Source organism: Gopherus evgoodei, chromosome 18 (genome assembly GCF_007399415.2).
Source record: "Gopherus evgoodei ecotype Sinaloan lineage chromosome 18, rGopEvg1_v1.p, whole genome shotgun sequence".
In the NCBI taxonomy this organism is placed as follows: Eukaryota; Metazoa; Chordata; order Testudines; family Testudinidae; genus Gopherus; species Gopherus evgoodei.
Window position 1 is genome coordinate 9,232,587 of NC_044339.1, and position 27,340 is coordinate 9,259,926.

At 44.3% G+C, this 27,340-nt stretch overlaps 1 protein-coding gene across 5 annotated transcripts in view; it reads right to left on the reverse strand.

The window, feature by feature from the left end:
• Positions 1–27,340, reverse strand: part of KAZN (kazrin, periplakin interacting protein) — a 719,120-nt gene that overhangs the window by 237,282 nt on the left and 454,498 nt on the right. The gene's annotated exons all lie outside the window — the stretch shown is intronic.

Here is a 27,340-nt window from a genome sequence, read left to right on the forward strand (position 1 = left end):
GAGTTGTTTGGGGGGTGGAGGAGAGTTGGGAGTGAATTTGGAAAATATCCGTTGTGTGTCTCCAATGTCACAACTCTGGTGGAGGCACCCACCACCTGCTTACTGGGTGGAACTAAAATATGGTCTCAATTCACACAACACTGGTGATACAATGAAGCAGCAGAATCAGCCAAATACAGGGGTAAAATGGGTAGGAGAATTTCTGGACCTGAGCTTGGCAGAAGACCAGTGATAGGTGAACCTTGGAACGTTAGATTCCGTTAGACACACAAACATTCTGATGCTTATTTGAACTTTACCTGATCCAGCATGAGCAGCATTCATGGGTGGATGGGGAATATTGGCCTAGCACATCTCTTCAATGTATTTTCTCTCAGATAATCATTAGTATTGCCAGTCCCAAGTATTCCAAAACCATAGAAATCATGAAATTGGTTTAAACATCACGACTTTAAAAAGGCAAGTTGGATTCTTTTTATTTACTTTTTGGGTTTTGAACCATTAGGCTACATCCAGGTTACGTTTCTTGGCTTTTCTTCACCATCATAAGGGCCAGAACCTTTATTTTTAATCCAAAAATGAAAGCTGAGATTTTTGCATATTCACATGACTCCAGGAGCTAGTGCTTTTAAAAAAATTCTCAAATATTGTGAGAGCTGGCAACACTTTATATGAATCAGATCTCAATAGTTGAGGGAACTCCCCCCCCCCCAAAAGCATTAAAGATTGCATGCAGTGGTCGCTAATGAAGAGTCAGCATTCATCCCTACAGTTAAAGCGCGTTGTTCTGGGATACTGCAGTTGAATGGTAAGCAATTGTGGGATCTCAGATAGCACAGTGTGGTTGACTTTACAATACCGGCTGCTGTAGATCTATTTCACAAGCACACACAAAGTAGTTTAAAAGCTTTGATAGCGGCAGTTCATGCCTGCCTGCCTGGAATTAAATAATGGACTAGATTACAAAGTTAATAAAAGTGACAGGCTTTTATTAATCTTTGCTCTTGCCATAATGCTCCGAGACAACAGGCACCAGTTTTGACAAAGTTATCATTGCTTCACACATGGCGAGCTGAGTGCATAAAGGAAAAAAAGAAAAAACCCAAAAAACTGGCAAACATAAACCTTCTGACACTGCCATCAGCAACATTTACGTAACATAGGAAAGCCAGGAGATCCAGATCCAGGAAAGGACGAATGTCCCCTTCCCTCCCTCCATTCGGATATGGTGCTAACTGGCAGTAAGGCCAGGATAGCACAGGCAAGGCGTGAGGTTAGTGACAGCGAGCATCAGATGCTCTGAGGACAGTAGTTCTGTGCTAGTTATGGAGAACGCCTGCATGGCTGTTGATCATGGGAACGTCACGCGCCGTCAGTACTGTACGTTAGCAGAGTTCTGCCAGTTGTGCTCTGCAGAAGATCATAAAGGCAAAGAAACATGAGGAGAAAAGGAGCCAAAATGTTTGCGCATGGCCTAAAAGGAAGCCATTAATTACTCACACGCACAGCTTATCACAGCTGCATTCCCTTTAGGCCTCTGCTAAAATCGTCCCTTTGACGAGTTGACATTAACAAGGTCCACTGCTCTTCCTTTTTTTCCCACATGCCTAGATTCAAACCAGCAATGTGAGTATGGTGAAATTGCACCAGAGGCCATCTACTCCTTTGGAATATCCCCTGGCACTGAGCGAAACATTGGATAAAACACCAACGCAGTGATTTTCAAAAGCTTGCCCCCTCCCCTCCCAACAGCTGCCAGGTGGCAAGAGAAAAGGCAACCATGGGTGGCTAGACATGTGATTCCTGCATCTTGGCAGGGGATTAGACTAGATGACCCTTGCGGTCCCTTCTTACCCTATGGTTCTAGAATTCTGATTTGGAGGTGTTTGGGGGTGGGGGTGAAATACCCCCTAGCAGGAGCCGTGCATTTTAAAATCCTCAAGGGCTCTAATTGTCACGCTAATAACTGGAGGTTTGATGCCGCATTGCAAATTTATAAGCAGTACAAGATAAGTTGCTCGGCATGTCTCAAATGCGCCACTGTGCTCACACCACGGTGCGCCACTTGAAAGATCTTAGTCACTTAGCTTTCTGATTGCAGAGCAGTTTCCCGATGCCATTCGGAAGTGAGAGAGATGGAAAAACAAACACTTATACCTGTTTATTTTGAGCAAAACAGAATTTGTGATGAAACCGGGATCGCTTGCAAGCCCAGCGACACCTTTGGATGGCACAGTGAGAAAGAGCACGTTTGCTCCTGGGCGGCGAAGGTGCTGTGGAAACAACGGATGCAAAAGGCTTCAAGTTTGGAAGCTCTCTGCGGCAGGCATATCTTTGTATTATACGCGTGTGCAGTGTTGCGCACGTTAGGGCTTGAATGGGGGCTTTTAGGAGCTACCTCAATAAATAACAACAATAATAACAATAATAATAATAATTATGGAAAGACAATTGATCCAAAATTGAAAGCTGCTTCTCACAGTGAAAAAATGAAGACATCCAAACTGAAAAAGGAACGGAAGACTTGTCCAGTGGTCAAGGGCTTTAGCCTGAGTCCTAAAAGACCCAGGTTCAATTTTTGGCTCTGCAACAGACTTTTTATATGACCTTGGGCAAGTCACTTAATCTGTTTGTTCATCAGTTCCCCATCTGTAAAATGGGGATAATAGCAGTCCCCTACCTCACAGAGACATTGTGACGATAAATTTATTAAAGATTGTGAGGTGCTCAGATAGTACAGTAATGGAGGCCATATATGTACCAGAGACAGATGGAACAACTAGTATTATGCAATCTTTGTCTCATCTTAAGCAGAGTTATTTTTCATTGACAGGTGAAGTGAAGCAGAATATTCCCATTCTTTGTATGAAAATATGCTGTGAAACAAACCCAGAAAATGCAGAATGTTTTAGCCCTGCATTTCCTCAGACTATGAAATGCCAGAGAGTCATCAGCTCACGCAGGAGGTTGCACCGCAGAGAAACTTTATGTTTAGACACAATTCTGACGGAGCGAAAGAAACGTGGTCTTCATGGTTACAGCATGTGACAGGGAGTCAGCCCCCACAGAGGCACAAATGCAGCCAGAGTGAATTGAATTCTTTAGCTGAGTGAAAACTGGTGTAAAACTTGGTTGAGGAATTTGCTCAATTGTTCTGCTGCATAAAACGCTTTTCAGAGTTCTCCGGGAGGGCTTCAGCAGCTATTTAAAGTTACAGCACAGTTTGGAAAATCACCAACTCTCTATTTATTTTTAAAAGGCCTGTTAATTTTGTGAAGGTTGCAACTATTCTTTACCGCATTACACATTTAGGCCACGATCCTGCACTTGGGTCTCCATGGGCAGACTCCTGCGCTCAGGGGGAGCCTTACTGACTTCCACTGGGCCTCCAGACTCACTCTGCTGGCATGGATCCAGTTATTTTGTTGGTATTGCCATGGCACCTAGAGGCTCCAGCCAAGATCTGGGCCCCCTTGTGATCAGCACAGTAAGAGGCAGCCCCCGTCCTGAAGAGCTTACAAACTAAACAGGCAGGACAGAAAAAAAAGGTGGGCGATGGACAGATTAAGTGATTTGCCCTAGGTGACGCAGAAAATCTGTGGCAGAGAGAGGAATTTAGCCAAGTTCCCACTGAGTCCCTCTCCAGACCCTTAACCATAAAACCAGTCCTCCTCACTGGATCCTGGTAATCTGGAAACTAGTCCAGAACCAAACAGAGACGGCTTGCTCAGGCCAAAAGCTGTAACACTGTTTCCTTTTTCAATAAGGAGAAATAGCAGTGTGTAATAGCAATTTCTGGAATTATTAACATTAGTTCCAGAAAAAATGCAAACTCAGTGAAGGACGGTATCGTATGTCTTGGCAATACCCCATCTGAGTCCCTGACTGAGAAAAATAAAAAGTTATGAAGAATGCATTGGGTTTTATTCAGCTCCTGATTAAGTGCCAGTGCAGAGATATGATGTATGAAGAGTAGGGTGGATGCAGACGTTTTAATCACTCAGACCAAGAGAGGGCTGCTGCTTAATGGAACTGTCGATCTTACTGACAGCCTACGTCCGTAAATTCAGGCTTAGGAGCTGATGTTAGTGTTACCCCCTCGATGTGCTTCCTGCATAACTCCACAACAAACCCAGCCCACTGTTTACACAGAGGCAAACCCCTTAATCATTGATTTCTAAGCAAAGGAAGAGAGAGCTTGGCCAACCCCAGACCCATTTATCTGAAGTTCTTCCCCTGCCAAGTCTATATTTGTAGTCCATAACTGCCTACTGCCGGGTTTCCTTTCACTTTCCTCTGCAACTGCGGACGGAGGTGGGATGCCCACCCACAGTCTGATGTCATACGGCCATTCCTGTGCTCCTCTTAACACTGGTGTGAATGTATTATGGATACAGAACCATTGTCACAGTGCTCGCAATCTCATATTCATTTGGCTCACGTGATTTACAGTTACAACACCCTCCCTGAAGTGCTTATTTTGTGCCAGGGCTGATCCCCGGCACCTCTAGGCTTGGCAGTTCATAGCCCCGGCTCCTGTGGACTTGCTGCATCGGTTACGAATGAAAAAACATTGCTTGAGGCCCGGCATCTCTTTCATTACAAAGTAAGCACTGCCTCCCTCTGTACTTCCCTCCCTGCTTGTCTGTCCCTCCATACAATCTGGCCCTTGGGGGTGCAAGAGCCATCTCCTTTGCTCCATCTGAAAAAGGCTTCTTGTATTTCTGCCCTCCCCTGCACTGACTCTCCATCCCTTTCCAATCTCAGAGGAAATGTACACCTTTCCTCCCTTCCCAATGCCTGTTCATTCTGCTCTCCACTCCATTCTTCATGTCTGTACTCATGTTATTTAAATTTCATATAGTATTTGGGGACACTATAAATGATGCTACAATTGTAGTGTGACTTAATGGCCATTATCTTCCCCTGGACAAATAATTTTTAAAGAACTAGAAATTAATTCCACTTCTACATACCTGGGGTGGACACCATGCCTCTTTGTTTTTGTGTACAGCCCCTAGTACATTGGGATTGTAATCTTGAGTGGGTCTTCTGGGCATCATGATGTACTAGTAATAAATAATATTCATGTTTGTTCTTGGAGTATATAGAGAAGTCTAGCAAAAAATTCCATCAGAGGGGCACTTGCATTGCTCCACCACATATGCTGTACAATCGAGTGCTGCTGTCATCTAGTGGATGGAATGAGAACTGCTTAACTGTGTGTCATTAGACCTCTATAGCTATTAGAAAATCTTCTTACAGCCACCTGATGTCCTCATGATGTTTCAAGTGACAATGATATATGAAGCACAGTGAAGTTGTCAGATGGTGATGAAATTGCTCCACCACAAAAATCTTTCATTAAATGTATATTTAAAACTAACTTCCATATACAGTGTCCCGCGCAATTAAATAATTAGTGTAGATTACTTTCTAAAAAAAAAATCAGTGCAAAGAGCAACATTTATAATTGACAGTAATTGCTGCTAGCTTTATAGTTCATTAATTATAGTAAGAGCACTTTTAATGGATTTGACACAGCCATGCTGAAATCCTGGCTGTCACGGATGCAGGAAAAGGCGATGAAGAAATGCCAAGGATTTCGTGGCCTAAATTATCAGAAGTACTTAGTGATATGGGTGCCCAATTTGGGACACCTTTAAAGCGACTTGTTTTTGAGAAAGTACTGAGCATGCAACATCTGAAAATCAGGCACGGTAAGGTGTCTTAAGCTGGGCACCCAAAATCACTAGTTATTTTTGAAAATTAAAGCCTGTCTCTTCCTTACTCTCCCTAGCTTACCAGTGAACCAGGAACAAGACTGCTGAGATACACCCTATGGAAGGGGAAACACCTGATTTTATTTGAAGCAAAAATGTTTCTTTCAGGGCAGGTCTAAGCTACAAATTCACATCGGTGCAGCTGCACCAATGCTCTCCCATTGGCTTAATAACTCCACCTCCATGAGAGGTGGTAGGTATGTTGGTGGCAGAAACTCTCCCACTGACATAGCACTGTCCACAAGAGGGTGTGGGGGGGCAAGCTTGGTATAATTACATTACTCAGGGGTGTGGATTTTTCACACCTCTGAGTGACGTCGTTATATTAAAGGAAGTATGTAGGGGACACAGAGCCTCGGCGTATCATCAATTCAGTACAGGTGCATGGCCTGAAAACAAGAACTAGCAAACCTAGAGAGCTGTGCAGACAAATATATTATAGGTACAGAGCTTATTTTAATTTTGGATTCTACTTTCTGCATTTGGAGGGGGATGGGAGAAGGAAGAGAGATGGAGAGATTTCTCTGCTCCACTTTGATACCCTTGAAAAATTCACTGCATCAGAGCAGGGAAGCATGATGATAAAGGGAGAAAAGGGGAACTCAGGAAGAGAGATGAAATGGGAATTTTAAAATTTGGACAAGGAGTGATGGGAAAGAAGGAAGAGAATATGCATTATCTGAATAGGACACAAAGGATATGAAACTATAGTAAGAAGCATTGCCAACTCTATTTTATAGTCAAGCAATAATTCGTGCTTTTCTTGAAGTGTCAGCTCCTGAAGTCATGTGAATACGTGAAAACCTCAGCCTTCACTTTAAAAAAGTATGTTATAGCCCTCATGTAGTCAGGGAAAAGCTTGAAAATGTGACCCCGTGTACTATTCAGACTCAAAAACTAAGGCAAAGAAAAAGAACCCAAAAGCAATTTTAAATATCTATCTGATTACTTTTTCAGACAAATTCAAGGTTCTGCAGAGGTCTGAATCATGATTTTTGAATGCTTGGGACTGGCACTATGGCAACAATTAACAAAAATAATAACTATTAGTGTTATTAATGGCAGACAGATACCCAGGAAGCAGTCGTACAGAATGAGACCTAAACGGGATAGTCACCGATCATGTGGATTTGCATTTGCAATGCAATATGGCAGCAGAATAAAGACTATATAATTTTGGGCTGCGTACTCCAAAGCTTTGCATCATGGACCCTGCTGATACAGCTTTGATAAAATCTCACCTGGACTGTGTTTGGTTCTTGGCACTTTTTCAGGAAGAAACGAACGAAAGTAAGAAAAAGAACAACACTAATTAACAGGGGCTTTAAGGATTTGGAGGAAAGATTTTTGAGTGAGCTCTTTGGTTAGTGTGAATCACTAACTCAACTGATTTCACCAGGTGAAAATCTAGTTCAATATGTACAGTTTGATTGAGCAACAATAGGGGAACAGAAATGCCTACAAATAACTGAAGGGTGTAAACACCCCACAAAGTAGAGGAATAGGGTAATTCGCAGTGATACAATTAGGAGCAATGAGATAAAATTAATTTTAACTAGGTGTCAGGAAAAACTTCTTCTGAATCTTTACCTCCTACGCTGCATATAATCAAAAATACCAATGAGCAAAACACACAACAGTGTAAAAGATCTGGGATTGAGCTCAGTTTGATGCATGGATTACATCACTATGGCCTAAATCATGGAATTACTCCTATCCCCGTTTAGGGGGCCAGGGAATGACACTCGGCAGATTAACATTGTCAAGTTTTTATTAATTTAAATCCTAATCACAGAATCCAGACCTGATTTTAAATTGGCCCCATTCCAAAATGGAACCTAGTAAACATCTAAAGTGAATTGCCTTGATTTTCAAAACAAATACAAACATTAGACACTTGGCTCAAATGCAAGCACCCCAAACCACTCGCACTTGGGCCCTGATTCAGGAACGCTCTTAAACATACACTTAACCAAAAGCGTGTGCTTAAACCCCACCAATTGAAATGCAATTTACGTACCTTTTTAAAGTTAAGCATATGCTTAAATGAGTTCACAAAGCGAAGCCTTAAGCAGTCCAGTGGAATCAGTGGCCTGATTACTCAGATGTGTAAATTTACTCAGGTGCGTAACTGTTTCAAGGATCAGAACTGAAGGAAATACATGAAACAGCCAATATCACGTACAACTGCATACGCTATTCAGTGATTTGTAATCATCACTTCAAGCCTAGACCTTCTCTCTCAATTTTAATGGCTTCAGGCCACATTTCTTTAGGACTGAACGGAGAGAGAGATTTTAATTTTTCATAAAGTGCTTTTGCCTTTCCCTACACAGATGGAGAAGGGAATGGGGCTGGGGGAGGGAGGTCAATGCTTTGTATTTGTGACATTAAATCTACTTCTTCTATATCAGCCTGGATTCTTAAGATCGGGGGCTCCCGGCTGATTGAAGGTATTACTTTGAACAAAGCAAAATACCAAATGTGGATTCAAACTCTACCTTCACAATTGTCAATATTAATGTATGTTTTCAGGTTTCGCTGACTTAGATCTAAGTTTACACAGGGGAAACAAAAAAATATTTTGTATTCTCTGTGCAGAGTAGGTGACTAAGAGACCCACCTTTGTCCTTCCTTAATCCCAAAAGGAGCTGATATTTTTTTCTTTCCCATTAGGTCTACATTTTAGATACATTGTCTTACAGATTATACATGTCGGGGCAGATTCTGATCTCAGTTACACAGGGCAAATCCAGAGTCACTTCAGAGAGCCGGATGCTGATGGTTCCATCAGGACTATTTCTGACTCACTCCCACTGGGAGAGATTCTTATGACACTTTAGGCCTCGTCTTCACTACCAAAAAAACCTCAAAAAACCAAAAAAAAAAAAAAAAGAGTGTGTTCTTAAATCATGTTAACTAACTCAAAGCAAAATCCTAGTGAAACTAAGGAAGTTTGTAGGTTTCACGTGAGTTAGCTGGTCGATCTGCTAACTCATGTGAAACCTATAAATGTTCTTAGTTTCACTAGGATTTTACCTTGAGTTAGTTAACTAAAATTAGCTATAATTTAGATATGACTGCAATGTTAAGAATAAATCTTTTTTATTTTTAGCATGAAGACAAGGTCTTATTCTGGCTTTACACCAGTGGGAGTACTTTTGATTTATACTGGTGTAATGCGAAATCGGAATTTCAAAGCAGCCTAAGGGAGTTAGGCACCCAATTCTCAAATAATTTCCTCATTCTCTCAGCTTCTCTTGAAAGTTCCATTTTAAATATCTAAGCCTTTCTTTGAATGACACAGGCAATGAAGCAGCTGACATCAGAATGTGATCTATACATGAAAGACCCATCATTCTCAGGGTTGCCAATTTTCTACTCACACAAAACTAAATACCCTTGCCCCGCCCCTCTTCCTTGGCCCCGCCTTTGCTGACTCCATCCTCCTCTCCCTCTGTCACTCACTCTCCCAACTCTCACTTACTTGCTCATTTTCACTGGGCCGAGGCAGGGGGGCTGTAAGGTTGCAAGGGGGGGTGAGGGCTCCAGCTGGGGGTGTGGGCTCTTGAGTGGGGACGGGAGTTGAGGAGTTTGGGGTGCAGGATGGTGCTCTTGACTGGGATCAGGGGGTTTGGAGGGCAGGAGGGGAATTAGAGCTGGGAGGGTGCCGGCGGGGGGGGGGGAGACTCAGGGGTGCAGGCTCTGGGTGGCACTTACCTCAAGCAGCTCCCGGAAGCAGTGGCATGTCTCCCCTCCAGCTCCTATGCAGAAGCATGGCCAGGTGGCTCTGCACGCTACCCTGTCCACAGGCGCAGCCCCCACAGCTCCCACTGGCCGCGATTCCTGGCCAAAGGGAGCTGCAAGGGCAGTGCTTGGGGCAGGGGCAGGGGCTGCACCTCTGCACAGGAGCCGGAGGGGGGACATTCTGGCTGCTTCTCGGGAGCCATGCGGAGGCTAGTATGAAGCCTGCCAGCCTGCTGCGCAGCACCGTCAGCTGGACACCTGGTCACCCTATGCTTTAAATTCACTACCCTGAACTAACAAGAATCTTTTAAAAAGGCAATGACTGGCGACTTAAGGCATATAATAGGTTACTTTAATGTAACATGAGGTGTACTCAACCCATGACCCCGCTACCAGGGGGTGGGGAGGGCACGGACGGGGCAAGGCAGGGCGCAACCCTCAAAAGTTTGAGGACCACTGGTCTATAATCACACTGGCGTCTTCTTAAGGCTTACTCTTTCGTAGGCCTTCCCCAGCTCCATGCTTTGGTGCACACTCCTGTAGGACCTAGACCTGTGCCCATGCCAGAGCTCACTGACAACTCCCTCCCCTCTCCTCAGGGGGCTTTTACACCTTCTGACCTCCAGGTGCCCAGCCTGGCATAGCAAGGAGTGCATCTTCCCTTTAGTCAGGCTATGAGATCCTTGAAGTCAACAACTTCCTCCACTGCCTTTCAAGTGTTTGACGGGCTGTTTCTTATCTGGAGAACCCTTGTGTTGCCTTCCTGCACGGTCTTCATTGAATTCAAGCATTACAAGTGTATAATGAACATTCCACTATCCCAGGAAAAGTGATAGTGTCTCTCTCAATAACTAGGTTGAATATGAGGAGTTTTAATCTCCACCACCTATATCACACATCCACCATTGACCCCCTATGGCAAGAGTCTTCAGATCTGCGGGCTTTGGTTTGGCCTACTACAGAGATGAGAAATATGGATTCATATCAAGTCCCAATCCAATGCCTTAACTGAAAGTCCATCCTTCTGCTTGGCTAACTGCTCTTTTATTCTTTAAGCCTCTTTACATCCCACTACACTGAATAGATTATAAAATACACTCCAGTGATGATGGCTAGTCTAGCATGATCACATTTTGCAAGCCAAGAGGGAAGGAGCTGGGGAGAAGGGGCAGGCGAGATGTGCGCATCCCAAGCACAGTCTAAGCCATGTAGCAGATATGGGGAGCAGGGGGCCCTAGAGTGATCTCCAACCTTGCTGAGAGGATAAGTGCTGACCAGGATGCTCCACAGCCTGGTTGGATGGAGGATTCCTTCTTCCTCTTGCTCCCCTGAGCGCCTATCACTCAGAGTAGAATTTCTTATGTTTGTTAGGTCTTCTGGCAGGGCAGGGAGAGAGACATATGCTGGATTTTGACCATCTGTGTTTTTCTCATTGAGAAATCTCATTTAAACTTTGACTTCACCCCAGAAAGAAAACCTATTAAGATTAACTCTCCATAACTGTATGAAAGAGGCATGGATGCTCTTGTATCAATGGTCTGGCAAAGGCCCTTTATCTAAAGACCCACTAATGTTAACTATTACTAATGTTTCTAATGACACCTGCAAATTTGGGGGAGCTATTAACTTGAACTTTTCACTCATTTCTCTCCAGCCTTCTCCCTTCTCTCTGCAATTCTATGCTCTTCTAGGTCACATGGGACTATTCTTTGCTTCTACAACAACAAAAATTCACTTCTTCAGCAGTCTGTTTTCAAAAGCAAGCCAACCAAAGCCAAAAGGAACTAGTATAATGTTTGTATGCTACCCCCCATCAACAAACTGGAGTGGACAGCCCTGGACTCTCAAACTACCTATGAAAACAAACCAATGGGCCAAATCTACCCCAGTGTTACTCCACTGAAGGCAATGGAGTTACCCCAGGGCATGACTTTAGCTCAAGGGCCAACATTTTCAAAAAAGTGGTTAGTGGTTAGGAGTTCAACCTGAAACATTCTAAAGGCACCAGATCTTCAGAAGCGTTCTTTTGGAAAATCAGGCCCCTTTAAGGTATCTCAAACAGGGCATCCAAAAACTGACATGTGAGATCAGCACATTATCAAATGATAAAACATTTCATTCCCGCTTGAGTGAGAGTGACCATAGCAACACAGTCCCTCTGGGATTACAAATATTTGATGTGCTTGAAAAGAAAACACAACTGTCCCAAAATGACACCCGAGACAGAAACAATCTGGCTTTGCAAAGAAGTTTAACCTTCAAAATATGTCACTTAATTCTCGTCAGGATTTCTGCACAACTCAGAGGTTAAAAAACAAACCCCCCAGAATAGTATCTGCTTCTCTTTTTTCTTCTTTATAAACTAAACTGCAGGAAATAGATTGGATTTTTAAATAAAGTGACTACTAATAAACTTAATACCATTAAAATTCAAACTTCAGTGAAGATTGACACCCCAGTCATTCCTGGGTACAAAATCACTCAACGCATAGTCATTCTGTGCTGCCCATCGCTGTTAATTTTCTCCTTTATTTAAAACAAAACAAAAAAAACCAAAAACAAACCTCAACCTCAAACAAACCTTCATCAATCCAACTCACTGGCCTGCATTCAGTGGATGCAATTCAGCAGGGTAACAACTCTCCACAAAGTTTCCTAGCTTCTGTTGGCCCGGAGCCTGACGGACGACATCTGGCAGCGTAAAGGCCATTGGGGTGAGGGGGCAGAGTGAGACAACACAACTTACACTCGGCCAGTGGGTTCTGCAAGAGTCCGCGGCTCTTGGGCAGTGTGCCATGGGGACTGCCTCAGAGGTGGAGACCTCAGGGCAGTGCTTTCAGGCAGACTGCCCCACAGCCAGGCTCCATTCTCTTCTGCAAAGAATTTTGAAGTGTTTGGTTTTATTTCCATATCAGAGCAAAATCCAACTCCAAAATATTGAAATCTTTGGCAAAACGGAATTGCCCATGTCCACCCCACTCGACTACCTCACTCAATGCCAAATCCTAGGGGAAACAAGACACTGTAGTTTTTACCTCCATGGAGCTAGTTGAGATTGACCTAAGGTGGGAGGGTGGGTACAGGGTTAACTTCCGCTACCTAGATCAAAGTGAAAACAACCTGCGCCTTGAGTATGTCTACACCGCAAAGAAAAACTCACCGAGTTTCAGAGTCAGGGTCAATTGACTCGGGCTGTGTGGCTAAAAACAGCAGCATGGACATTCCTGCTTGGGATGGAGCCCATGCTCCAAAACCCTCTCCGCTTGCCAGTTTTCATAGCCTGGGCTTTATTAGAAATTGAACCAAGCCCCCCTGCAAAATATGACAAAACCACAGCAAACACCTCCAGAACCTACCTCATTGTGTACTCTCGCCACCCCCAAGCTCTGTATGCAAACTGGCTCCCTGGTGGGTCTGACTGCTACTTATTTACAAATTGGATTTATTGCACCAACTACCAGATTGGCTTCCTACTACCAGCGTCAGAATATTGACAGCCCTGCACCTCTCACCGTGTGCATCGTTTGCCTGCAGAGATTCATGTACATTCTGTGTACCTGTTTGCATCTTTTACCTGTATCACCTCAGCTTCTCTGTGCTCTCCTGCACTTATCCATCTGGATCACAAATGAACAGTTGATAGGAAATAAATGTGGCAGATTAATCTAATCTAGAATAGATAAAACAGAGAGTATAGATTATATAGCCTGGAATAGGCACAAACTGACACAGGCGAGAATCAGGCAATAGTGCTGAAATACCCTAAGAAAGGGTGCTGCTCCCTCAGCCAGAATCAGGAAGTGATAAACTATTTAATTCAAGGGTGAGGAACCTCTATATAGACACGTGGGGAGAGATGTTGGCTAACCATTATACCAACTGGTAGGGCAAAACATGCAACTCTTATTCACGTGAGCAATTCTCACTCACACAAGCCGTCCCATTGTTTTGAAGAGGTCAATGCTTGTAAGTAAGAACGACGCAGTTAGTAAGAGTAGCGGGATCCAGTCCAATTATTTAACATAAGGGTTCAGAGGGGAAAGTGTGCGCCAAAAGCAAATGATATTAGCATCTAAGGCCTTAGTCCTGCCAAAATTTATATATGTGCTTAAATTTATGCATGTACATAATCCCACTGAATTCAATGGAAAAACTCCCGTGCATAAAGTTTAACATATATATCTAAATCTGTAAAGTCCCTTAAGAATCACTCAAGAGCTAAACACACACACACACACACACACACGTATTTATACATGCACACTTTTTTTTTTACACTTGTGGTTGGATATAAACTTGATTTATTCCAATTCATCCTATATTTGGAGATTGGTCTTCAGCTACTTGGGAAATCCTTCTGAAAGATTGCTTGGGGTTATAGAGGGATTATATTGTTTGGTGAGCCAGTTATCCCTCAGATAAGAGGATCTAATCCTAACAGAGAGAGGCAATGGCTCTATGATATTTGCAAATAAAAATTAAAACAGAGATTGCAGAGAGCTTGCTTAGCCTTGTTCTTTATCTTAAAAGGGGGCTTGTGAAGAGGAAAAGATGTGATTTGTTCTAACTCTACCTGAAACAGACACGGCTTGGTAGGGATTCAGCGACGGCAAAATGTTAAGACATTAGCGGCCTAACTACTGGGGAGGGGGGGAGGACACTCACCAGCTCAGTGGGACAGATTCTGCAAATGCAACAGGGACTTGCATGTAAAAAAAGCTGTTTGCATGCTCAGCTGTCCTTTTCCATGCACAATACAGAGCTTCCACAGGCAAGGGGAACACACATTTTCTATTATCTCAGTTTAGGTGCAAATGCCTGAAAACCTGACCTCTGATGACCAAGATTCAGGCACGCATCCCATGTTTTGAAAGCATCCAAGCAGGTGTTGAGTCCCACTGAAGTCAAAGGGATTTAAGCAGATGCTTGAAAGTTAAGTATGCACTTTCGTGCTTTCCTGAATTGGAGCCATTAGATAAACTCGACAATGTTGTGCAATTTAAAAGGTTCCCTCCCTCATTCCAAATAATGGAACCTCGCGTGCCGAGAACATCCTCTACCTGCTAACTAGCAAAGATCAAAGTTAAGATCCCATCGGTGCTTATTTTAGCTAACCTAAGTTCAGCTCTTATGACATTCACTAAAAAAATTGAAAGATAAGGAGTCAAAAAGCAGCTTTTCCCCCCTGCAGTTATAAACTGACACAGTTATAACAGCCATTTATAACTGAATCTCCGTCACTGTAGAAAATCCTTTACAATTAATACAAGATATTTCTTCTTCCTTTTGAATCTAGGGCCAAGGATAAACCCAGCTGGAAGGAATTCATTTCCTTAATCTGTTTTTGAAAGGGCAAGATTCTCAGCACTTATTTTCGCCAGCCAATGTTCAGTAAAGAAAACAAGCTTGCATTATTCGCATTCTGAATAGTTTTGTTTTGCTTTCATAAGACACTGATCAGGCAGTTAAGGATTCGGGAGCATTTCCTTGTGAGAAAAAGCAGACGTGCTCATGGAATGAAAGGAGCAAATGTCTTCAATGCCATTCCTCCCTCCCAAACACTGCCAAGGCCAATGGAACCCAGAGGATTTTCCCTACAAGTACGCTCAAGTTGCAAAGTTCAGATCCAAATTAGGATCCTGAAAGTTTGGTGTTATTTGGATCCAGGATTCTGGGACAGGCCCAACTCTAATTACCCCTCCTGGAATGTCTCCACAGGCTTCAAGGCAGTTCCTCTGGATTTCATTACCAGTGAGTTCAGGTCAAAGAATTGACACTTTGTAAAAGGCAGTGGCACCCTTCACCAGGACCTCAATAGGAGAAGGGCAGTGCTGTGTTTTAGACTCCAATTTAAAACCAGGTCACTCAAATTGGATGTTTCCCTTACTGCTCATTACTGGGGGAAAATAATGTCAGAAATACTGACTCTCGAAAACAAGGCTATAGGAGACTTCAGATGTGTTCAAGAAACTAAACCCCAGATCACTTCAAACGCCTGCCTGCATTCCTGTGTTGTGCCCCTCACAGCCCCAGAGAGTCCCTGGCCTCTATACAAAGAATGCCAGAAACGGGGCCAATTAGTTTAATCACATGGACATCTTTCCATAGGGAGCTGGTGTCTGGCGGCCAAATAGGCCATCAAATAGCTATTGGATGACAACTACTTTCAGTCACTATCAACTTGGTCTGTGTTCATTTGGGCAATCCAGAGGTTAAAGGCTTTGGGCCAGATCCTGAGTTGATGTACATTAGCTTAGTTCCACTGAAGTCAAATGAGCAATGCTGGTTTACATCAGTTGAGGATCTGGCCCCGCTAATCTCATTCTTAGAGCTGGCTGGAAAATTATGCCTGAAAGTATTTTTGAAAAGAATTCAATGAACGTTTTCGCAGTTCTCTGACAACACACACATACCTCTCTCTCCATCACAGTCCCTAAAGGCCGGTCAGATCTCCTCTTGTTTTACCTTCAGCCTCCACTTGCAATCTGACATGAACATTAGCTGCTTGATTTATATGTACTGAGATTGTAGCTAGTCTTTTTTTCTTTGCTAGATCCTCTCCAGTTTCTTAGGGCTTTATGGCAGAGGTCTGAAGAGACTTGCTGATGCTAATTGCTCTATATGTTAAATATGAACCGTGTTCCGATCAACTGATCTGTCAACAGACTCCCTTGGCGAGGAAGGAAATGTAGTGGGTCCAAAATTGCCAGCTACTCTTATTTTTCTAACAACATTTCAGATCTGGACCTCCACAGCACTGGGAGAAACTAGCAGCCAGACTAGACTTCTTTACCCCCCAAATATGAGACAACAATCCATATAATTCAGAGCCAAATTGCATGGAGAAGGGGGAAGATGGGGACAGCTTTTATAGAATTAAAAACAACAAGCAGGAAACTAACCAGCTATGTGGCAAAAATCACATCACTTTGCATTTATTATTAATTATTTGTACTGTGGGTAATATCTAGCAGCCCCCGGTTGTGACTTCCCTACCCCCCCCCATCCTTTGCTTGGGGTTTTCCAGTCTTTTTTTTATGGCTTGATCTTGCACCTTGGACTAACCCCCTTTACCCATGGGGTTAGTTCTATTATTTCAGTGGAACTGTCTGTAAGTAAAGTCATTCATGCGTAGGCTGGTGGTTTTCAAAGGAATATAAGGGAGTTAGACACCCAAACCCTATTGAAAAATCAATGGAACTCAGTTGCCTATCTCCCTTAGGGTGCTTTTAAAATCCCATCCTTAAATATGTGCAGATGCAGGCCCTTAAACCTCATCCTGGAAGTAACTCTGCACGTGCAGACCCCTTCATGGAGTGCCTTTAGAGAGACACCGTGACACAGTCAGCGGGCTTCAGCGAGGAGCTAGAGGTCTGTCTCCAGGATCAGGCCCTTCCACTGTAAGCTCTGTGAGGGAAGATACCAAATATCCCCTCAAAACCCCAAAAAGTTTTAGAGAAAAATGGACAAATTTCCATAAAATATCCATCTTCTATCCCAGAAAATACATTTTGACCCAAAATTTCTGGCCTGCTCTAATGAACAGCAACCACGCACGCAGCCACCACTGAGCTTCCACAGACATCGGGAGCTGTTCTGCTCAGTCCCCCCCACTTCCTTTCCTTTATTTTATTGCTCATGTGTTAAAAAAAAGAGAACACAGAATCTTTTAGCATTTCTGCTGCTCGGACAAGGAAAAGAGCTGGGTTACAGAGAGCTCTGAAAATCAGAAGCCCTCTCTACCATTTCAGACACTCCGTTACAAACCCGCCCCCCAATCCTCGCTGCCTGTCAGTGCTTTGCTTTCACTTACCATGCAAGGGGAAATATTTTGACGTGCAGAGCCCTCTGCAGAAGCCTGCGGTAGTATCACTGACACACGTGTTCCATTAGCCAGGGCAGTCTGACAGGTTTCTATAAACCTTTAAATAAGAAACTGTTATGCTTTGATCTGGTCTCTTTTAAAGTAATCTTCAGGCCGGCGCCTCAGGAAGTAAGAGAAAGTGTGGGTCTCTCTCTCTTGCTTAGCTAAAATTCCACAGCAACTTACATCTGTTTTCTTTCCTGACTTCTTTAATGGTTTTTATTATTTAGGCTAAATCAATATCACTGCCAAAGACGTGTTTAAATTCAAATCAGAGCGGGATTCTGCTTTGATGTGTAGATTGGAAGTGAGCTATTAGTCTGGGCACTTCTGCAGAGGAATCGACGGATTATGAGCTAGACGGGGTCCAGCCCTGTGTGGACATGAAAGGGATAGGAGAAGGTTAAAGGAGCTTTCCCTTGACGGAGCCCATCGGTATGAACTTCTAGCACAGATGGGAATGGACGTATTCGAGTCAGGGCAAGACTGATCTAGCAGCAGAGTGGAAGATGGGACCATGGATGTTAAGAAAAGGGGAGTGTCATGGACCCATCTTGTGCAGCAAAAAAGAATAAGAAGGAACACTCTCAGGGAAGTCTAATGCAATGGTTCTCAACCAGGGGTCTGAAGCCCCCTTGGGGGCCGTGAGCAGGTTTCAAGGGGGCCGCCAACCAGGGCCAGCATTAGACTTACTGGGGCCCAGGGCAGAAAGCTGAAGCCCCACTGCATGGGGCTGAAGTCCAGGGCCCCCAGGTCCTGCCACTCAGGGCTGAATCCAAAGCCTGAGTAACATAGCTTTGTGGGAACCTACTGTGGCATGGGGACCCAGGCAATTGCCCTGCCTGCTACCGCTGATCTTGATCCTGGCTTTTAGAGGCAGAAAAACAGTTGCTGTGCACCACATGGGCTGTGGAGTTTTTATAGCATGCTGGGGGGCCTCAGAAAGAAAAAGGTTGAGAACCCCATGTCTATTGCACCCCGTATGTCTGCACCTAAACTAGACCGAGCATCCTGGGACAGAGACCGTGGGTAGTTACTGACTTGCAAAGCACTGCTAGCATTTAGTAAAAAACTCAAAGTAAGGGTGCAAGTGGGGGGAGAGGGGTAGAGGAAACACCACTTAGGGAAAGGACAAAGGAGAATAACGTTCATGGGCCTAAGCTAAGCTAAGCAATGCTGCCCCAATGCATCCTATTCCTTGGAATACCCCTCCCCCCCGCCACGCACACGCATAGTGAAAGGATTTCTGTACCCAAAATACAGTTGCCAGGTGTCCGGTTTTTGACCAGAACACCTGGTCAAAAAGGGACCCTGGCGACTCTGGTCAGCACCACTAACAGAGCTATTAAAAGTCCAGTTGGTGGGGCTAATGCAGACTCCCTGCCTCCGCAGCTCCCATTGGCCGCAGCGTAGGCGGTGTGCACCATGCAGAGCTGCCTGGCCACATCTCCGCCTAGGGGCAGGACATGCTGGCCACTTCTGGGAGCAGCACAGAGACAAGACAGACAGGGAGCCTGCCTTAGCCCCACTGCACCACGGACTGGAAGCCACCTGATCTAAGTGCTGTCTGGCCAGAACCCACACCCTGAACACCTGCCCCAGGTCAGAACCCCCTCCTGCACCCTAACTCCCTCCCAGAGCCCGCACCCTGCACCCCCAACCCCTACCCCAGCCCTGAGCCCCCTCCCGGATCCTGCACCCCCTCCTACAACCCAACCCCCTACCCCATATCTGAGCTCCCTCTCTCACTCAAAATTCCCTCCTGGAGCCCACACCCCCCCTCCCCGCACCTCAACCCTCTGCTCCAGCCCCAAGCCCCCTCTTGTACCCCAAACCCTTCATCCCCACTCCAGAGCCCACATCCCCAGATGAATCCCGCAATCTCCTTCCACACCCCAACTCCCTGTCCCAACCCAGAGACCCCTCCCACATCCTCATTTCTGGCCCCACCCAGGAGTCTGCACCCCATACTGCACCCCAAATCCTGCCCCATCCCAGTGAAAGTGAGTGAGGGTGGGGGAGAGCAAGCAACGGAGGGAGGGGTGCTTGAGTGTGTGGGGGCGGGGCCTCAGAGAAGGGGTAGGGCAGGGCCTTGGGGGAGGAGGGCAGGGCTGGAAGCAAGGGCGTTCGAGTTTGTGCGATTAGAAAGTTGGCAATCCTAACCCAAAAGCTCCCAGCCCTTAGGTGCTGCCACGTTCAAGTCTCACACAAGGTTCACGTGGGACTGGCATGCTCCTTCCGAGTAACAGCCATGGAATCAGCAGTTCTCAAAGGAAATAAAGGTGCTGCCTGGCAGAGCCCAAAGTCTTTCCTGGGTCCAAGGATACTGCAGAGTGGCACTGTGAGCAACAATGGGCAGCATCCGGACTCGGCACCGAAGCGAAAGAGGGCCTTGCCTTTCATCCCAGTCTGACATCCCAGCATATGACCGTCAGAAGAACATGTCAATGAAGTGATTTGACGTCCTCCTTCTGGAATAGGGTCTATAAATCATGCCCTTCTGTCTGTATGTCTGTCTCTCTCTCTCTGAGTTTTTCAGTTTCCTACTACTTCATTGCACTGACTCAAAGAATAATTGAATGTACTCAGGTTTGGTCTATGCTTAAAAGTTCGGTTGCCATAGCTATGTTGGCGAGGGTGTGAAAAACCATCTCCCCTACCAATTTAGATATTCTGACCTAACCCGTGGTGTGGAAACAGCCACACTGACAGACGAATGCTTCCATTGATGTAGGTACCATCCTTTGGGGAGGTGGAGTTCCTGCATTGACAGAAAAACCCCATCATGGGCGCAGGCTGTGTGTATACGACAGGGTTATATCAGCATAGCTATGGCAACGTACGGTAATGCTGGTACAGTCTCCATAGCACAGCGTCGGGGATTGTCTACACTTAAAACGCTACAGCAGGACAGCTGAGAGGCTGCAGATACACCACTGGAGTGCTTCAGTGTATCATAGAATCATAGCATATCAGGGTTGGAAGAGACCTCAGGAGGTCATCTAGTCCAACCCCCTGCTCAAAGCAGGACCAACCCCAACTAAATCATCCCAGCCAGGGCTTTGTCAAGCCGGGCCTTAAAAACCTCTAAAGGATGGAGATTCCACCACCTCCCTAGGTAACCCATCCCAGTGCTTCATCACCCTCCTAGTATAGACGCTACCTACACAGCTGGAAGGGGTAATCTATCTCCTCGAGAGCCGGTGGCTAAGACGACAGAAGAATGTTCTTCCATTGACCTAGCACTGTCTCCATGGGGACTTTGGTCAGCTTAATTACACTGCTCAGGGGTGTGGCTTTTTCACACTCTTGAGTGGTGTACTTAATCCTACCTAATTTTCTAGTGTAGACCAGACCTCAGATACTTTCATGCAATGAATCAAGAAAGCTGTTGCCTATTTAGGATTATTTTAAAATGACCAGCTGAACCTATCCCCTTTTCTCGCATCTTTAGGGCAGCTAGCATTGGGTCACTGACCCACACAGCCCTAATGATTATAGCATCACAACTAGGAAAGAAGAAAAGCCAAAGTGATTTTTGCCAATGGTTTTTGTAACATGTGATTAGCTTCACTTGGAGTTTGGAAACTTCCAACAAATCTAATGATTTCAACTGGCATAACAACAACAACAACAGGAAAAACTCACTTCGGCAAAGAAAGAAGCGTGGGCAGAAATTTGCAATTACTGTTTCTAATCTTCCAGACCCATTTAAGACTCAAAGGGAATTCTTAACTCTTGAACAGCCAATAAGAATAATATGATTAGACAGATTACATGCAGGAGGCTCTGCACAAAAGCTCTTTAGAATTCTATAGAAGTCTTTTTACAAGCAGGCATGGGAGTGGGGAGGGATAGTACCAGTTGACAGGATCAGTGTTGTTCCTGCTGAAAGCCTGCTCTGGCCATCTAGGTGCTGATGAGTGTCATTAAAAATAAAGAGCTGAGGGATCTGAAAACAAGGTTAGAGAACTAGTATCTAGCCTAACACACAACAGCCAATTTCTCCTGGTTTCCTACTAGACATCGCAGTGGGGGAACTGAGGGAGACAGATCAAAACATCATGCAGGGAAAATAACGGGCTTTGGTTCTAACGGCTGCAGATTTGCCATAAAGTAATGATGGAGATGTGAAGGACGGGAAGAGGGGATCTACAGATAACAGGGCAGATACGTTAATCCTATAATTGTTGCTGTTGCTTAGGGACTTATATGGCTACCTTTAGTTTAACATCTGAGCTCCTCACAATCCGTTAATGTATTTATCCTCACTACACGCCAGTGAGGTAGGGCAGTCTTTTTATTCCTCTTTTACACATGAAGAGCAGGGAGGCTGAGGCATTCAGGCACTGCTGCGCTCAGCCTTGCAACATCTACTGACTTAGAAGCCTAAATCTCATCTTTGAAAGGCATTTAGGAGGCTAAATCCCATTAACAATCAATGGGAAACATGCTCCTAATCTGTTTCGAAAATGACATTAGGCCCCTAAATCAGGTAGGTGCAGCAACACCTAAATACCTTTCAAAATCTGGGCCTAAGTGACTTGCCTAAGGTCACACACTAAATCTTTGGCACAGCAGGGTGTTGAATGTTCGTCTCCTGAGTTCCAGGCTAGTGCTCCAACCACTGGACTAGCCTTCTTCTGCCATACCAGGGAGGCAAAGCGGATGACACATGCAACTGGGAGGCAAAAGGTTCGGATTCTCTGCCTGACGGTCTTACGACCTTAGGCATGTCATCGCTCTGTTCGCATATCTCTAAAACGGATAATTCTAACCCTCTTTTGCAATGTGCTTTAAGATCCCTGGATGGAAAGTGCTGTATGTCGACTCTGGAGCATCGTTATGACCACATTGCAGGCAAGAGGTAGCACAGGCAGAGAACTGGAACGAGACTCAAAGGGCCTTCCACTGATTTCACACCCGGTTAACTCCATTGACTTCAATGAGGTCACTTCTGCTTTTCGCCTGTGTAAATGAGAAGAGAATCAGGCCTCTCAGATGAAAGAAAACTATCAGGACAAAACTACAGACCCTCACTGAGGAAGCATGAAATGTATGTGTCATGAGAACGTGCCGTATTATTCCTGTAGTACGTCTCAGAATCCCTTTCACTGTAATGGGGAGGGCGTAATTTATATGAATACAAGCAATGAAAAGAACAGAACAGGTGTATCTTTGGTCATTTATGGGAACTGAAGACAATTTTTTAAAAGATATGCACTGAGGACATTCATTCAATGCAGTCTTTTGTGAGTGGGAGAGGCAGCTAATAGGCAAACTAGACATGGACTTGGCTTGTAATGTTCGCTTTGGATTCTCGTTTACCCATTGTTTAGAGCCAGGTCCGTTAGAGTGCTCTGCAGTGCTGATCTGATCCAAATTCTGCAGCTTGAACCCACCCCTAGAGGACAGTAATATAACAGTTTGCACCTCAATGCATCGTTTGTACTTCCCCAATTTATTGTTAATAACAGACAAACACTAATCCTGCACCGTAATCTTCTAGAACTATCAGTTCTACAATACTGTGCGCCTCTGTCATTACATTACGAAGTTTATGTAACAACTGGATAATCCTATTAGAGCAGGTGATAGGAATACAATGTTATTCAAAGTGTGATACACACTCCCTTTCATTCTCTCAATAGGCACATCTAAGAAATGAACATCACATTTTCCTACATGCAAACTCCAACGCTGCTGACTATTTCCAATTGTATTAGCTAGCACTAACCTGTGCCCTATGAACCTGTGGGAAAATCTATTAAGCCATGTCTGAAATCCTTACTTTTGTGCCACTTTTTAATAAGCATATCTGGCTTTTTCTAAGGTACAGAGAAATAATGCAACTCAATGTAGTTCAGAAGACTAATGTGACATATAATAAGTAAAATATACTTTAAAACACTGTGTTGCCAACATTTTTTTCACCCAGTGGAAAACGTTGATGAAACCCTCCATTTTTTATTTTGTCTAAATTTTCAGCCAAAAATTCTGTCTAGTCATCAAAAAACCAAAAGCCAACAGCGAACTTTTGAGGCAAGTGGTGCTTTTTGTGAAAATGTTCAATTAGTCAAAAACCCAATTGTCCAAAGTTAAAAAAAAAAAAAAGCTTCCAATGGAACATGTTCAACCAGCTCCAATGCGCCCCCCCCCCCCAAGCATTCCAAAACCAGGAATCTGGCCCCCAAAATAATGAGATTGACTTAAGAATCATGAGTTTAAAAGAAGAAAACTGGGTCCTTTTCATTTGCCTTTTAGTTTTTGAGCTTCTGCTTACTTCTCCCCCATTTCTTACATTCAATGTCTTCTCAGCCCCCTTTCTCTCCTATACTGCCCGTCAGAAAAAGGATGGCAAGTCTTTCCAGCATCCTATATGTGCTACAGTGTTGCCAACTCTCTTGACTTTATTGCAAGTCTCAGAATGCTTGGTGGGTTTTTTTTAAACAGCTCCAACTCTGAGTCACGTGATTAGACTCAGACTCTAAGGCCAGAAGGGACCATCACGATCATCTAGTCCGAGTTCCTGCACATTGCAGGCCACGGAACCTCACCACCCACTCCTGTCATAGTCCCACAGCCTCTGGCTGGATTGCTGAAGTCCTCAAATCATGATTTAAAGACTTCAAGTTACAGAGAATCCACCATTTACACTAGTTTAAACCTGCAAGTGATACACGTCTGATGCAGCGGAGAATCATTTTATTTAAAAAAACACCCACACAAAAAACAAAATCAAAGCAAGTTGCTAGCCTTTCCAGTGCACAAAAGAGTCTGAAAAGATTTTTATGCAGATCCTGGGTGCTAGTAGAGGCTTATTATGGTGGTATGCAAATCAAAAAAATAAAATATACAGGAGGAATCAGCCTGATGCACACAAAACACATACGCACTTCTGAAGGCCTATACAGGGTATTGCTGATGCTGAACAAGCTTCTGAAGACATGGAAATAAACACTTTGGGCAACATTCTCTGTGGATATAAACTGGAACAGATCCAAAGAAGTCACTTTTCACCAGCTGAGGATCTGGCCCTTATCCTTCTATTCAGAACCAAGCTGACACTGACCCAGGCAGCTAAAGGGCCTGTTGGATCAAGATCTTTATCAAGCAGTATAATAAACTATGCAGGAAAAAATATCAATACTTGCATAATAGTAAATTAGGGAACCTGCCAGGGTAGAAACAAAGCCAAACAAAATATCTGCCCATTAGGAATGTCATTAGTTTATGCCTTTCTTAATTAAATGCAAAGCTTTTGGAAGCTGTCCCATCCGGACGTGAAAGACTCGTACGGCTACAGTTTGCTCATGGCAGTTTTTAGGAAAAGCTATGGGGAAACCCACTGGAAGACTGGCAAACATCTTGGAAACTGAGTAATAAACAAATCCAGGGTCATCATTTCCAATATACAGAGGCTCCCACAGCTCCCACAACAGTGAGCAATTCTCACAAAATCCTGTTCGCCAAACAAATCAGCTCTTGTGTTGATTATAGGCTGACCAGACAGCAAGTGTGAAAAATCAGCGCGGGAGAGGAAGAAGGTAATAGGAGCCTATATATGAAAAAGACACAAAAATCGTGACTGTCCCTATAAAATCGGGACATCTGGTCACTCTAGTTGATTACTCTTACTAGAAGCATAAAACATATGCAACGCACAAGGAGGAACCTCTTTCCACTGCTGTCTCAGGGGCCATTGGAGCAGAAAGACGTGATGCCTGCCCCAGGGTGTTTGAGATATTCTTCTCCATGGCTCATGACACAGAAGAGCTGCTGGGGGGTATTGTGGATAAGTCCCTGTGGCTGGGAATTAAAAGACTTGGGCTGGTCCCTGGTTCTCTCGCTGACCTTCTGTGTGACCTTGGACAAGTCATTTTGGAGATCATTTTCAAAAACATCTAAGGGACTTAGGAGCTTAAGTACCATTAGCTTTCAAATAGAGTTGCACTTCTAAGTTCCTACAGAGCTTTTGAAAATTTTACCCCCCAACTCAGTGCTTCAGTTTCCCCTCCCATTCTTTGTTGATCTTGTCTATTTAGATTGTAAGCAAGTCTTCAAGGCAGGGCCTATTCTTGCTACATGTTTGTATAGCACCTAGCCCAGCACTGATCTCTGTTGCAGTCTCGAAGGACTTGTCTACACTACCCGCCAGATCGGTGGGCAGTGATCAATCCAGCGGGGGTCCATTTATCGCGTCTACTATAGATGCGATAAATCAACTGCTGAGCGCTCTCCCATCAACTCTGGTACTCCACCAGAATGAGAAGCACAAACGGAGTCGATAGGAGAGCATCAGCTGTCGACTTACCGCAGTGAAGACACGGCAGTAAGTAGATCTAAGATACGCAACTTGACGTACTTAGATCAACCCCGCGCAGTAGTGTAGACATGCCCTAAGTGCTACGGTAACAGCGATAATAATAATTTTAATTTTGAGTGCGTCAGAACTGAGTTGCAAAACTTTCCCCAAACGGCTGGAATTTCAACCACTGTACTCTGCCAACCAGAGTTGGGCCCACATGTCCAGTGGACAGGCAGCCGCTTGCACAATATTACTTTGCACTTTGTTTTCTACACATGGATTTCAAAGAGCTTAAACCAAATGAAAGTGTCTAACACCACCCTTTGCAGAGGAATCAAGTAGTAGCATCCCCATCGGACATACTGGTTCTTGCGTAGGATTGTCAGCAAAAAGGGTTGGTTTCAGTTGCATAAGGGGAGAATAGCACTGGATAAAAAACAATGACCAACATTTGCAAAACTGGTAGTCTAAATTAGGCACTGAAATCAGCCCTCTCATTTTGCTGCTGAACACATACATCCCACAGACTTCAGTGGCAGCCATGAGTTCTCAGCACCATGGACAATCAGGCCACTTCTTTCAGTGCCTAAATATGGACTTAAGGGTCTAACTTCATGCACTCAAGTTTGAACAAAAATATATATTTTATAGATTTATATTTTTGCTCCACTACACTTTTTGCAAAAAGATGGTTTAAATTGTGGGCCAACCAAGTCTGACAGCACCCCATTCACTCAAGTCACCAGTTGCAGCAAAAATGCTGATGGTGAAGTTTAGGATGGCAGAGTAAATGAACAGAAAAGCTAGTGGAAAGAAAACAGACCTTGAAAACCACTTGCTTGCACAACTGCACAGAATTAACTAGTTGGAATAGCCTGCCAGGCAAAGATTGTTGAAGCACAGATGCTGAGGTCAAGAAAGAAGCAATTAAATGCCACATCTTGCAGGGAACAGAGCATTAAAAGGTATAGAAGAGGCCAAGTTGTCTGTTCTCTTTCCATCATGTTATATTCTCATGCAGATGTTCTTTAGCCACCCACAGACCATTCAATAATCCATAACTTTTAATTAACACAAATCACAAAACTGCCCCCTGCCTCCACCTTTCCAAACCCCTCATCCTGGCCTCTGGCTGGGAATTCCTGAGGAACTCAGCTATAGAGCTATGCAAGTAAACAATAGAGACCAAGAGGGCAGAGCTCAGAGGGCAGAACATTAATAAGACGAGGAAAGTGTCGTCTGGGGAGGGGAAGCAAGGGGAGGAAATCTGGATGCAGTGTCACAACCTGACACCACAGACTAAAATGTATAAGGAAAAACCATGGCAAGCTAGGCTAAATGGGGGTCCTCGAAGTCTTCCAATTTCATCAGAACGTGGCGTTTAGAACAAAAGATAAGGAAATCCTAAATCACACCCATACTTTTTGCCATCTCATCACAAAGCCAGAACTGGGGCTGAACTGGATTCACTAGTTGTAGTGAAATCCAGAGCTATTAGTGCAAGTTAAGTGGGGCATACGCTTTGCATTTACAGCCAAGCCTTTCCCACTCCACGCAGCCCCTACCACGGAGAGTAACAGTCCAAAGGGCCCATCTCCATGCTAGTAACGTATGTCGTAACATCAGTCGGCAAAGGAA